Here is a 13,821-nt window from a genome sequence, read left to right as displayed (position 1 = left end):
CACAACAAAGGTCACCTGAGGGCACTTTATACTTTAGGGTAAAGACCCTACAAGGTAAGTTAAACATATTATTATGTCTTACTTTTAATATCTGGTCTTGGTCTACTCAAATTGGAAAGCACACCAATACAATTTTTGAAATTAAATGCTGAAATAGAAATATTGAATATGGACTGGCCTAAACTGGGCTATGAGACAGTGCTTCAGTTCCTGAAAAATTACGACTGGATTTTCAATTTAAACTAAACAGTGTGCTAGTTAACATGGGTTTGATCAGTTAATGTGAGACAGGTTTAGAAATTATTAATGCAGCTCATCATTTCTGCCTTCTGGTTCTCATTTTAGGCGTCTCTTTTTAAACCATACTTTTATCTCTGCTATAGAAATGGCATATAAGTAACTTTTTTAGACCATTCAGTTAAAAAAAATCATTTAACGTCTTGAGGGGCTGCTTTCGATTTAGTGTTACCAGCATATTTTACCAAAATATCTCCACAAATAGGAGACTGAATCTGAAAAACCACCTTGACCCTGCTTTAGTAGTGAGCTACAAATTGTGTCTACATAACATAAATATAGACAATGTGCAAGAAACTGTAGTTTTGTTTCAAGTATTTTTCAAACTATTATAAATCATACTGGTGAATTTTGATAGATTATATTAAAGCATGGGCTTCCGTACAAAGGATACATATATTGCTGTGTTCCCTTTTATATTAAAACCTGGTTCCTCTACTGTAAGCTTCTATTAGTGAAAATCTACCATTAATATATAATCTGTAATGCAATATAATATTGACTCATGTGTTCTGTAATACTTTATAAAAATTAAATATGTCCCATCCATCAGAAGTGCCCATCTCATTATGGCTGCTTCCAGGAGGATAATAACCAGTGTCAAGAAGCTCAAATGATGTCAAATTGCACTCTTAAACATAACAGTTCAGTTCACTGTACTCAAATGGCCTCTACAGTCACCAGATCTCAATCCAAAAGAGGACCTCTATGATCTCTATGGTGGATCAGGTGATCACATTACATGTTATGTGATCACCTGATCCATCATTCATTTACACACACACACACACATATATATATATATATATATATATATATATATATATATATATATATATATATATATATATGAGAGAGAAATGCTCTCTTTAGGGGTCACAACACCAGAGGCTCTGGTGTTGACCTCTGAGGTCATGCTGTTTTCTCCCTCCTTTGTCCAGTATTTCCTCTATCCCTCTTCTGCATATGTCTGAATCATCTCAGCCTTGTCTCTAACTTTCTCTCCATACCATTCAGCATGAGCTGTCCTTCTTGTATACTCATTTCTGTTTCCTGTCCCTCCTCCTGACTCCAGATCCCTGATGTAATCCCACCCTCACCTTGAACACATCCTGCACCACCCTCACATCCAGACTTACCTCATGCAGTACCACAGTTCCTCTCTTAGCATCCCATCATATTCTTTTGCCAGATCCACAAAGACACAGTGCAACTCTTTCTGACCTTCACTATACTTCTGCATCAACACACTCAAAGCAAACATCACATCTGCACTGCTCTTTTTCAGTGAGAAGCCATGCTGCTGCTCATGGATCATCACCTCTCTTCTTAACCTAGCTTCAACAACTCTTTCTTGGTGTGTCTCAGCTTTATCGCTCTGTAGTTACTACAGCTCTGCATATCACCCTTGGTCTTGAAAACTGGTATCAGTACACTTATTCATTCCTCACTCTCCAAACTTGTGTTAAACAATCTGGTTAAAAAGTCCTCTCTGGGAGTGGGCACGATACACGGAATCCAAATTACCATCAGGGTGTACACCTCACCCCTCGCGTGGTTGCCCACCTCTCAATTTTAAATACACGTAGACATTGAGGGCTAGCAGGAGGGACTATGCGCTTACCTGCTGCTCTCTGGCAGGTAGCTCCATGCCCTCCTGGGTTTTAAATGCACCTTAGAACACACATGCATCAACACTACAATAAGCGGGTGGAAGGAGGTTTGGAGTCTTCTCTCACCCCCGTTATCTGCGGCCTGCTGGAGCGGGGGGGCTTGGAGGAGGAGTTGGCCATCTGGAGTGTGGGGCCTCCCTGCTGCTGCGGAGTCGGTCTGCCTCTCCCCACCGCAGGGAAAAGGGTAACACCACCTGGGTCTGGGTGCAGTTCCCCCCTCCAGGGGCAAGGGTACCTAGACCCGGTTCGTTGAGTATGCTTGGGGAGTGTGATCGTGTGTACAGCGTCTCTTTATGTCTGTCTCCACGTTGGTTGAGTGTGAAGTGCATATGAGAGGATGAGGGGATGGGCGTCCAGGTACACACCGGCTCACTCCTTGGCGGCCGCTTATCGGGGCCTGGATCCTGGGGCTCGCTCGGGCCACTTCGGAGGTGGGGTGCCCCCGGCCTCTCAGCCTGGGGCTCGGTCACTCAGGCACAGCTGGCTGCCGGCGGAGCTCACGGGCGCGTCACTGCAACTCCCCCTGGCTTCTGCTCCGCGGCTGCTGAGTGAGCCCTCATCTGGGACTCTCCTCAGCTCTTACTGGGACAGTGGCGCGGCTGCCCCTCTGTTGGTCTTCCTTGGTCTCTTGTGTTCTGGGGGCCTCTGGATGTCTGGAGTTTTGATCTCCTCCATACCTGCTTCATGCCCTGGAGGACGGGGCTGTGGCCCCCCCACACCCTCTAGCAGATCATTACATGAAGGAACCTTTTAAAAAAACAAGCGCGTCCATTTACCGGTCGATCTACGTCCCTACCCTCACCTATGGTCACGAGCTGTGGGTAGTGACCGAAAGAACGAGATCGCGGATGCAAGCGGCAGAAATGAGCTTCCTCCGAAGGGTGGCTGGCCTCTCCCTTAGAGATAGGGTGAGAAGTTCGGCCATCCGGGAGGGGCTCAGAGTAGAGCAGCTGCTGCTCCACATCGAAAGGAGCCAGCTGAGGTGGTTCGGGCATCTGACAAGGATGCCCCCTGGGCGCCTCCTGGGTGAGGTGTTCCAGGCATGTCCCACCGGGAGGAGGCCCCGGGGCAGACCCAGGACACGCTGGAGAGATTATATCTCTCGGCTGGCCTGGGAACGCCTTGGTGTTCCCCCGGATAAGCTGGAGGAGGTGGCTGGGGAGAGGGAGGTCTGGGCCTCTTTGCTTAGGCTGCTGCCCCCGCGACCCGGCTCCGGATAAAGCGGATGAAGATGGATGGATGGAAGCGCGTCCATGCTCACAGGTGTACACACGGGTGATCACACCCACAAACTACACCCTTTTTGGCTCCTACCTCAAAGCACACTGTGTTCTGTTGATCCTATGTGCTGCACAATAATGTTTAATATTTAGTATTTACTGTCATATTCCCATATATCATTGTGATGTTGTTTATTCTATTACTCTTGTTCTCTTCTGCTTGTTTTCTTTTTTCTTTCTCAACAGGTGATCCAGGTGATCGATAGATGCATTTTTTTTTCTTTTTCTGCCCATTCTGTTGGTTTTTGTTTTTTTGCCCTTCTCCCCTATCCCTCTTCTCAGCTCTTTCTCTTTCTTTCTCCCCTTCTTTCCCCCAGTCAAGTCTGTCCCGTATTCAACAAGTGAAAATAAAATAAACAATAAAAGGTGAATCAAATGGACCATTACGGCAAGGCTGGGATGGTCAATTTGGTAAAGTAAATCCGTTGGGCATCTTTCTTTGCCTTTAGACAATAATTCTGATGGCAAAAGAGCCAAACGGGAAAGGCAAAAAAAAAAAAAAAAGTCCTCTCTCCTCAACATCTCTATACAACCACAGATATGTCATGTGGACCAACTGCCTTTCCTCTCTTCATAGCTGCCTTCACTTCCTCCTTACTTATCCCCTGCGCTTCCTGATTCACTAACTTTCCTCCATCTGTCCTCAGTTTCTGTCTTTATTAATGTCTTCATTAATGAAGACAGTGAGAGAATACTTCTATCTTCCATCTTCTCAACACACTCTCTTCACCATCTTTATCCTTAATCACTCTAACCTGCTGCACATCCTTTTCAGCTCAATCTCTGTATAGCTAATTCATGCAAGTACTGTTCTCCTTCCTTAGTACCCAGCCTCACGTACAACTCAGTATAAGCTTTTTCCTTTGCCACCTCTATCTTTGCAGTTGGCCTGGCCTCCCAGTATTCCTGTCTACTTTTATCCATCTCCCCTGACTATCGCACTTTCTCTTAGCTATTCCTTTGAGGAACTACAGGAAAGTGTCCAATCCACCACCAAGTCTCCTTGTCCTCTTTTCTCTCTCCAAAAGATACACCAAACACCTTCTTTGCCTTTCTCTCACCATTTCAGTTGTATTTTTCCAGTCATCTGGTAACACTTCCCTTCCACCCAGAGAATGTCTACTCCTCCCTGAACTAACAACTGCACAACATTCTTCCTTCTTCAGCTTCCACCATTTAGTTCTTGTCTCTGCCTTCATTCTCTTCCTCTTCTTGACGTCCAAAGTCATCCTATAGACTAGTGTCCAATGCTGCATGGCTACATTCTCTCCTGACACCACCTTGCAGTCTCCTATCTCTTTCAGACTGACCCTTCTGTTTAGGATGTAAGCCACCTGTGTACACTTTCTTCCACTCTTCTACGTCACCTTCTGTTCCTCCTTCTTCTTGAAGTATGAGTTCACCCCAGCCATTTCCATCTTCCTAATTTTGACCTTGTGCATTTCTCTGCTTAACACTATACCTATCTAACACCTCATTATCTCTCTTTCCTTCACCTACATGGCTACTGAAGTCTGCTCCAATCAACACTCTCTACCACTTTATCAAACTAACTGCAGAATTCCTCTTTCTCTTCTAACTGACATCCAACCTTCAACCTGGTCTCCTGCACACACAGTAAATCTACCTTCCTTCTCTCCAGTCATATCAGCCAGCTCTCTCCCTTTGCCAGTCATAGTACCTCCACGCTCCTGCCTGTCCTTCTCTTCGACTCCTAACATGCTTCTCCCCTATATGCAGAAAAAATAATGTTTGATCATCATCAAAAGCCAGATATTTCAAAGTTTCATCTATGAAATATCTGGCTTTCCCATCATAGCAGATGAAATACGTATTTTGCATTAAATTGCATCATTTCGCCTCCTGAAGGGCTCGCAATGAGTCCACTGTGTGTATATATATGTATTTCTTTTCCCTATGGTAATAATACTTTTAGATAAATACTAAGTACTTTTCCACTACTGATGTATATAAAGTAAAATTAGGCTGTAAAGTTAAATCTTACTTTATATAAATCTTGGTATGTGCTTTTATAATGTGTACTAAATTGTAGTAAAACATGTCAGGGTTCCTTTGTTTCATGTGTTCTGGCCAGTACACTAAGCCTGAGCCTGAGTGAGAGCTGAGCAGAGAATTGTAGCTCACTCTGCTCCCAACTTAACTGATGCCCTGCACCTCCCCCATAGCTGCTGCAGTGGGGGAGGGGCAGGTAAATGTTTCCAGCACTTTGGCAGGTCTGAAGGCAAAAGAGAGTCCAAACCAGGACTAGCAAAGTGTACCTAATATAGCTGTTTAGTGTGTGTGTAAAATAAATAAATAATATGGTAATGGCTCTTTCCACTACTGATATATATAAAGTTTAATTAGACTGTAAAACTAAATCTTACTTTAGATAAATTTTATTTTGTGATTTCATAATGTGTACTAAACTGTAGTTAAAATAAATGTCAGGATTCCTTTATTTCACATATTGTAGCCTGTAAATCAGGTTTGAGAGTCAGAGCTGAGGAGAAAACTTTGGCTCTCTCTGCTCCTCCATCAGTGACCCTCCCCCCGCGCACCTGCACTGCAGCTCTCAAACTTTTGCAGGGCATGTGACGTCATTCAGTCCACAGTCGGAGTAGCCGTTTAAGTGGAGCTCTGAAGACTGCAAAGCACGCTTTCTGCAGGTAAGATTTCACATTTTTGCTATATGAAAACTGTGCAAATGTTGTCTTTCTAAGAAACGAAAGAAAAAGGTATCTTACATTAAGTTTAATTTTTTTTTAACTTAATGACACGGCAGTAAATATACTTTTTTTAAATTGAACAATGCATAAAGTTCGTCTCAATCTATATTTTATTACAATTAACTATGCATAATTTTTCTTATAATTGAACATAGGAACAAAAACCGATTCCTTCGTGATATATTTAACACTAAATTCTATGCCAAACCTACCGTCCCCTCCCCCTCAATTTCTGGCAATTTCTATCTGTATTTCTCTTCAGTCTCGCTCTTAGAAATATAAAATTAACGTAAGAAATAATTATCGGATCTGGTTTTCAGTTTAAAGGGGAAAAATGTACGCTTAATTACAGTAAAAACATGATTTTTGCAAGAAAACATGAAGTTAGAGATTTTTCACGGTTTCAGTGAGTAAAAGTCTAAAATGAAAAATCCTATGCAGTGTTTTGGTTGCAGACCTGTGTGAGTTCCAGCCTTTTAACAAGACAGCTTGTTGTAACTTTAGTGCAGTTTGTTTGATAACAGCATTTGGATTATTTTGTAAGTGATTTAAGTGTTAGTCACATGTTTAGTGAGAGCTGTTAATTATAGATTTAATTTATTTAACAGGTATTTTCATTAGAAAACTGCGTTTCCCAGAATCCTTTGTGGTAGACAAAAGTTACTCTGGGTTTTTAGCTAGCAAAGAAAGTTTTGGGAAGCCATTATATGTTGCTCTGATGTCGAGCAGTTTATTTGTTGTACATTCCCCCTTTTGAAGCCTTATATAAAGACTATCGTTTCTCCAATTGATGTCCGATCCATTTTTTTGGCTAAGTGGATTCGCCACAACACAGCTTAGTGGAATGCTTTTTAATTCTTCACAAACTTTATTAAAGATAACAAGCGGCCAAACTGTGGTTTGTACCATTTTATTTAGGGTATCTCTTTAAGGCATTTTATAGCTTGACTGGGTTTTGTCCCCTTCTTTTTAAGTCACAATTTTAGCCTAGATTTAGTCGAAAGGCACTTTTATTCCGAGCGCTTTAATCTTTTGTTAAAACCCAACCTCAGTTGCCCAGCTATAACATCTATCAAGTTAGCATTTCAAAATATGTAAAGGAAACGACTGAAGTGTGACGCATGCGCGTAGCAATGCTTTAACTTTTGTTGTCTTAAAGTGTTTACAATCCAAAATGCTTGAAATCATTGTCCTCCTTTATCCATCAAATATAAACGTTCCCACGTGTTTACGCCAACATGGAGTTTTATGTTGGTGTCGATGTTTCAGTGACTGAGCAGCGTCTGTCCGTCCAGTATATTTACTGACGTAGCCGCACATCAGCATGACCCAGCTGAGCAGCGTGCTCCGTTTAGCCTCGTTTGTCTTATTCCTCTCATTTGTTTTTCACCGTCAAACATAACTGGACAGAAGGCCTGGTGTTCTGTTGCTGAAGTGGGCTTCAGATAGTGTTTTTCTGTGGAACATCAAGGCTGTCATGTAGTATTAATTTGGCTATTCAAAGCAAATAATGTACATGCTTATACAAAATATAAGCCTTTTGTATAGTGTGTTATAATTGTGCCTTCCAACAATTGAAAGTGTGTTTATGTGTTGTCTCTTTGGCTGCTATGTTTTAGTGTTATAATAAGACTCACCTTGGAGGAAACAATAACATGCTGTCCTAATATTGCTTTATGTACAGAGAGTAATTAATAAAAGTATGTTAAAAAAGGAAATGATGTCACTCTAACAGTGTAGCCATCAGAAGGCATATAAGCTTTCCTATATGACACTCTGTTTTTTAAATGCCTAATACTACTATATCTAAAACGGGTGAAACGTTGTGATGCTCCATGTTTTTTTTTTTGTTTTACTTTAAATTTGATAGAGTTGTAGGTCACAATTTTTACAGCAGGTTCACCTGCATGAGCGCTCACTGCTAAGACACCTGTATATTTATTGAGGTGAGCTACTGTAAATGAATGGGTAATGGGCTGCATCAAAACTGTTGGTGCACTTTTACTGTATCACCTCCAAGTCATTATTGACTGTAACTGGATTATTTAACTGTAACTGAGAAGTAACTTTGACTTTTGTCTTTGGTATTAGGTGAAGGAAGCCACGGCAGCAAGCCAAATACAGGTATGTGCCTTCTTATCGAATATTTGAACATGTAGTCTTTAATCGTTACTGAATCGTACGTAGGAGTGTCAAACAACAGACCAAACAACAGATACTACAAACTATAATATGCATTAAGAATCATTATCAGTTAAGGTGGGAATAGGTGATTCTTAGATCAGACGTGATTGTTTTCTAAATGTGATTCTTTGTTGCTTATAATATGAACAACTGCTGCTAGAACAATACTCATGTGCATCACATCGGCCCCACGTTCTGCATAAAATGTAAATAAAATAGGCATTGATCAGAAAATCATTTGAAGCCTCTTTACCTGAAAATGGCACAAGGACAACACATGGTTGAAACTCAGCATTTTATAATATAAATGATGTAAGCCAGATATGAGAAACAGTCCCAAACAGACAACAGAAACAGGAGACAAAGACAAAAAGTTGTTGAACGTAACTTTTGTTTGCAGCCTGTGTCCTCATTGCAGACCTGTGCAGTCCTCTGCAGTCTGATACCACGGTCATACCACAACATCTTATTTTACTTACAGCCAGGAATACACGAGCTCAGTGAAGTCTTATAACTTTAAAAACATATCTTTTCACATGTGAAAATTTTTGTTATTAAGCAGGTTGAAATGATGAGCAGATTTTCAAATGACAAATTTATTTGGATATATTCAATTTATTTATGCAACAGATAGTTTGATCCACTGAGAATTTATTTTACATTTAATTTCATGTATAACGTGTTTACAAACACCGTCTCATGGTATATAATCAAGCAATAGGACAAAGTCAGCATCACAGCAGTGGTATGTTTTAAAGAAATTTTTGGTTGATGATTTTAATAAATGTATTTTTCTGAAACAAATTTAAAAAAATGCTTATTAACCAGGTTTCCCACATGCTCAGTGATCTTATGGTCGTATTTAGTTTTTGGCTTTGTTAGCTTCCAGCTGGAAGCTGATGTCACTTAAATCCCTGTTTGGAGAAACAGCTTTTCCTGTTCAGGAGAGAACATGTAGAATTCCTTGCTAGAGGACCTCAAACTGAATCCTGACTGGCATAATCTTAAATTTAAATGGGCACTGGTTTTAAAATAAGATTAGTCTTCTATTCATGATCTCCTGCTTGTTGTTTTATGGTGCATTGTTAGTGTTGTGTACTTTAACCTCCTTGGACCTGATGTCCACATATGTGGACATCACATTTTGGGTTGTCTCGACCAAAATACTAAATTTTGCTCTACAAGGACATTATACTGCCACTGTTCTATCGAAATTTAAAACAAATGCCCTCGTATGTGGATCTCACTCCTCTCAGAAACAAGAGAGGTAAAAAAAATTCAGATAATTCTTTGTTTTTACATCAGGTCCCAATCAGCCCAAATAGCAAAGAGAAATTAAAAATGGCATGAAAGAGTTCAGGTCATAGGAGGTTAAAGCTCATGACAATAGAAATTAGCTTAGGTTATACATTTTACAGTAATGTCATGTTATAGACTTCTCTCTTCATAAAAAATGTCCAAATATAATTGTATCCTTTCAATATTTATTTCTTACATTGCAGACGATAACGTGGCGCTCGCATGCAGTGATAATGGCTGTTCTGATAGTGGTGGTAAGTGTTACCTGCTCACTAGTACAGCTGTTGGTATACTGCCTCATGAATAAGCTGCATTTTTGATAAACTGCTATGCAACTGCAAGTTATGTATGTGACATTGACTAATATTAGAGAGTGACGTTAACCTGTTAGCTTGGGTTCCTAATGGTAAAATGAACTGGGTGGCATGTTACAGCCAAAGAAACACACTGTTGGCCTAGTTCAGTGCTCAGTAGTCTATACAACAGATAACACTTGATCATGTACACTCACTCTATAGTGAGCTCTTTTATTACAGCAAGAACTAGACTCACAACACATGAAAAAAGGACATCTCAGAGATTTGTGGTTTTATCACCACGACCCAGATTCTAAATTAAAAACTGTTACATTTGTCCAGTGCATGTTTACACAAATGGCACCTTTGAATGGTTGTGCTGCATTGTTTTAATTATCTTAACTAAAAGAAGAGTAATTTCATTTCTAGGATGACATAGTGACACTTGGAGAAGTTAAGATTGCTCCTTTGCACGTTGTTGTTGCATCTTTGTTTTTTGTCATATTTGTCAACAATACTGTTTGTGTTTGAAGTTTTTTGTGACTCCAGATGGCTAATATTTGACATAGCAGCTACTCCGTGTCCCCCAGAGAAATGAAAAAGGAGGAGGCAGTGAGATGGATGAAGGTCAGGTTTTTTACAGAGTCATTCAGTACAAAAACACAGTGAATTAGGAAGATGTGGCACATGAATGTTTCTGTTTTTCAGGTGGAAGTTCTGAGCATTTCTCCTCTCAAAAGAGACCGGAGCCCACCAGTGAAGAGAGTTCAGATGTAGATGGTGAGTTTAAGCTTTTGTCTGAAATGTAGTGACACTGTTGTATGTATTCTACTCAAATTCTATTCCAGTACAATCTGCTTTGTACAATAACAGCTACCATTGTTTGTGTGTTTCTGTTTTAGAAGAGAGCAAGGAAGCAAGACTGGCTTTGAGGAAAAGGCGAAAAACCAAAGTGGCCAAAGCAAAGGGTGAGATGTTTTAAGCTTTAAATGTATTTAAAATTTTCTGTTTGCAGTATATGAATCAGGTTGTAGACATGACTTTATTTCCTTATAGTTTTGTCCTCTGTGGCAGAATATATGCCTACACAAACACAAAATTCTTGATAATATTGATCCAGAATTATTTTGTTGGTAATTAGAAAAATTATTGAAAATGTTTAAGTATTGCTTTACAGTAAGTTGAAGAGGAGAATTCAGAGGGGGTGGAGATGGGTGTCAGGGGTGATGTGTTATAAAAGGAAAGCAGCAAGAGGGAAAAGAAAGGTTTACAAAATGGTAGTGAGGAAAGCTATGACGATTTTCATTGGGAATGACCAGGATGGACAGGATTAGAAATGACTACATCATAGGGACAGCTCAGGTCAGAGGTTTGGAGACAAAGAGAGACAAGGCTGAGATGGTTTGGACATGTGCAGAGGAGGCTGCCAAGGGATGTTGATGATGGAGCTGCCAGGCAGGACGAGAAGAGGAAGACCTCAGAGGAGGTTCATGGATGTGAAGGAGGACAGGCAGAAGGTTGGTGTGACAGAGGAGGATGCTGGTATAGGAGGAGGTTGAGGAGATGATCCGCTGTGATGACCCCTAAAGAGTTCAGCTGAAAGAATGATTGCTTCACTTTTATTGTTACATTTATGATTTGTTAGGCTACCTATTCTGGTGAGTGACTAGTTTAACCTGCTGTGTTGCGTGAGTTCACACTTTGCAAGAACAGCACTACAAAACACATGGCAGGGTTCTGCAGGTCATTTCACAAGTCTGGAATTAAAAAAAAAAATGCAGGCTGAAAATGTCTTGTTATATTATCATAGAAAATACCTGTTTAAGGTCCTATGATTTACCAATTAAAGACAACTACTTTATCTCAATGTTATTTTTTTTTACAATGCGTATTTTAGTTTCCACCAATTACACACACAGATGTTGTGTTTTAAAATCAAAATTTGTAAAGTGAACTAGATTGACAGTATGGACCATCATTTTCAGTGTGAGGTTTGTGAAAAGACAGCAAGAAACGGCAAGTACAAGCAACAAAGCTCATCGAGTAGACTACATTAGGCTTCAAACTTTCCTTTTTGCTAAAGCATATATTTCAGGCTGGACCAGGTGACCCTGAATCCTCCCTTAGTTATGCTGCAGTCTGTTTTAATATCTTCATATTTGCCTAATACTATACTTTTATCTTTTGAAAAATCAGCTTCTGTTTCCAGTACGCTTTTCAATAATCATTAGTGAACAGATGCTCACAATGCCACCCCTTTCATGCGACCATGCAGGTTAAGCTTTTTGTGACCACTTATCCAGATCGCCACTTTCAGGTTAAGTGAATCCAGATTATGGAAAGATAGCCTTGATGTGTTGAATGTGCTTTGTAGTACAGGCCTTATGACTAATGATAGACAAAACTTAATTCTGCTCTTTGGTATTGTATCTGTGCGCCAGTCGCAAAACTGTGACAGTTTGTCAAATAAAACGCATAAATTCAGATAAAATGAAAAGATCATGTCAATCAGTTATGTTTGGTTCTGAATCATGATCTAGGTAATTTGTTACATTGTCAAGGATATTAGCAATTGTATTTCATAATAAAAAAAAAATTGACTTAAAATATGTGATGTCAGTTAACTAGATTAGAACTACTACCAACAGCACAGGTTTTTTTTATTACTAGTACATCAGAAATATTTGCCTTATTTAAAACAATAGCAAATTATTAAAGTCTGACAGTTTTTTTGTTTTTTTACAAGAATATTGTTATGATGAATGATTTTAACAGGACTAATAACTAGTTAGCATCTTATTTTAAAAGGCTAGATGCAACATGTACCTTTGAAAACAAAATGTATAAAAGTAAATTGGCTGCTGTTTCACTCTGTAGGTATATTACTCAATAACTGATCTCATGTTTCTGTGAACTCAAAATACTTAATTTAAAAGTGCTTACTACATATCTTGGGTACAAAATGTTGAGTAAATTGTTGAACCTACAGTTTGGTTTGGCATTTTCTGTAAATATACACAAGCAGAACCCCATTTCAAAATCAAAACAAAAACAAAAAAACTACGGTTACATACATGTTGTAAAGTTAACAGTCCATGTTGTCTTTTGTGTTATTTGTAGAGATCCCCCGTGCGAAGGTCAAGAGGCCATGGAGTGAAGCAGAGAAGACGGCAGTGCAAAGACGGCTGGGAATTATGTAGGAAGCAGGAAGGTCATACTGGTACAGTTGTAGCCATCCTAAGCTTTACTGATTTTTCTTTTTGGCAGAAGTCAAAACAAACCGATCAAAGTTATTGATCACTATTTTAGTTGTAAGTCATTAGACTTAATAGTTGTCTTCATTGTTATAATAGCAATTATTATTCCTCTGGAAGGATGTTACATTGTGAAATAAACTGAATTTGCTCTTGTTGCAGCATTGTGGGAATTTCCTTGGTAATTATTAATAAAATCTACAGCGGTATTTGAAATGTAATACTACCTTTTGTTATGTAGGGTTGTCTTGATAGATTATCAGAACTTTTTAGTTATTCTATTTATGTATAAAGTTGAGACTGTTTAACTTTAACATTATTTGGTTGCACTAAAATAGAAAATGTCAAGGAGTAAATGCAAACAGAAAAAAACATATAGACAGAAACGAACACAAAAGCACCCCCTGGTGGAAAATCACCTGAATAGCACTCAATGACAAGGTCCTCATTCTGATAGTAGAATGAGATTTTTTTTTTACTTGAGTGTTTTAAGATTTTGAGGTGATTTTTGGTGTTAGAGAGCCACCCAGTGTTCAAAAATGGCAAAGGTTTGTCTGCAAGTGTAGCAGAAATGGTGGTCCTCACTTTGATAGTACACTTACCCGGTCCTCAGTCGTTATGCAAGACAGGAATGTGTGTGTGTGTGTGTGTGGACTGCTGATCAAAGGGTCAAACATCCTTGGTCAGGAAGAGGGTAGCCTCCCCCTCACCCTAGATGGTTCATCCTAGATAACACGGTGAGGAAGTCCTGCAGTTCATCTAAACAAAGACTAGACTAGAACAGACGCAACTACGTTAATCCTACCATA

General features: G+C 39.6%; 1 long non-coding RNA gene across 2 annotated transcripts; it reads left to right on the top strand.

Moving 5' to 3' along the window:
* Window positions 1-1,175: 1,175 nt before the first annotated feature.
* LOC145420082 (uncharacterized) lies at window positions 1,176-13,173 on the top strand. 2 transcript variants are annotated; one of them, XR_013901365.1, is made up of 7 exons: window positions 1,176-5,919; window positions 8,071-8,103; window positions 9,666-9,716; window positions 10,292-10,385; window positions 10,467-10,538; window positions 10,661-10,726; window positions 12,879-13,173. It is a non-coding gene; the product is annotated as an uncharacterized LOC145420082 (long non-coding RNA). The 2 variants fall into 2 exon arrangements; XR_013901364.1 differs by lacking the exon at window positions 1,176-5,919 and having other exon boundaries at window positions 5,949-10,385.
* Window positions 13,174-13,821: the final 648 nt, after the last annotated feature.

Source organism: Astatotilapia calliptera, chromosome 14, assembly GCF_964374335.1.
Source record: "Astatotilapia calliptera chromosome 14, fAstCal68.1, whole genome shotgun sequence".
Lineage (NCBI taxonomy): Eukaryota > Metazoa > Chordata > Actinopteri > Cichliformes > Cichlidae > Astatotilapia > Astatotilapia calliptera.
Note: the sequence above shows the minus strand (reverse complement) of the source record. Positions and strands in the feature narration are given on the sequence as shown.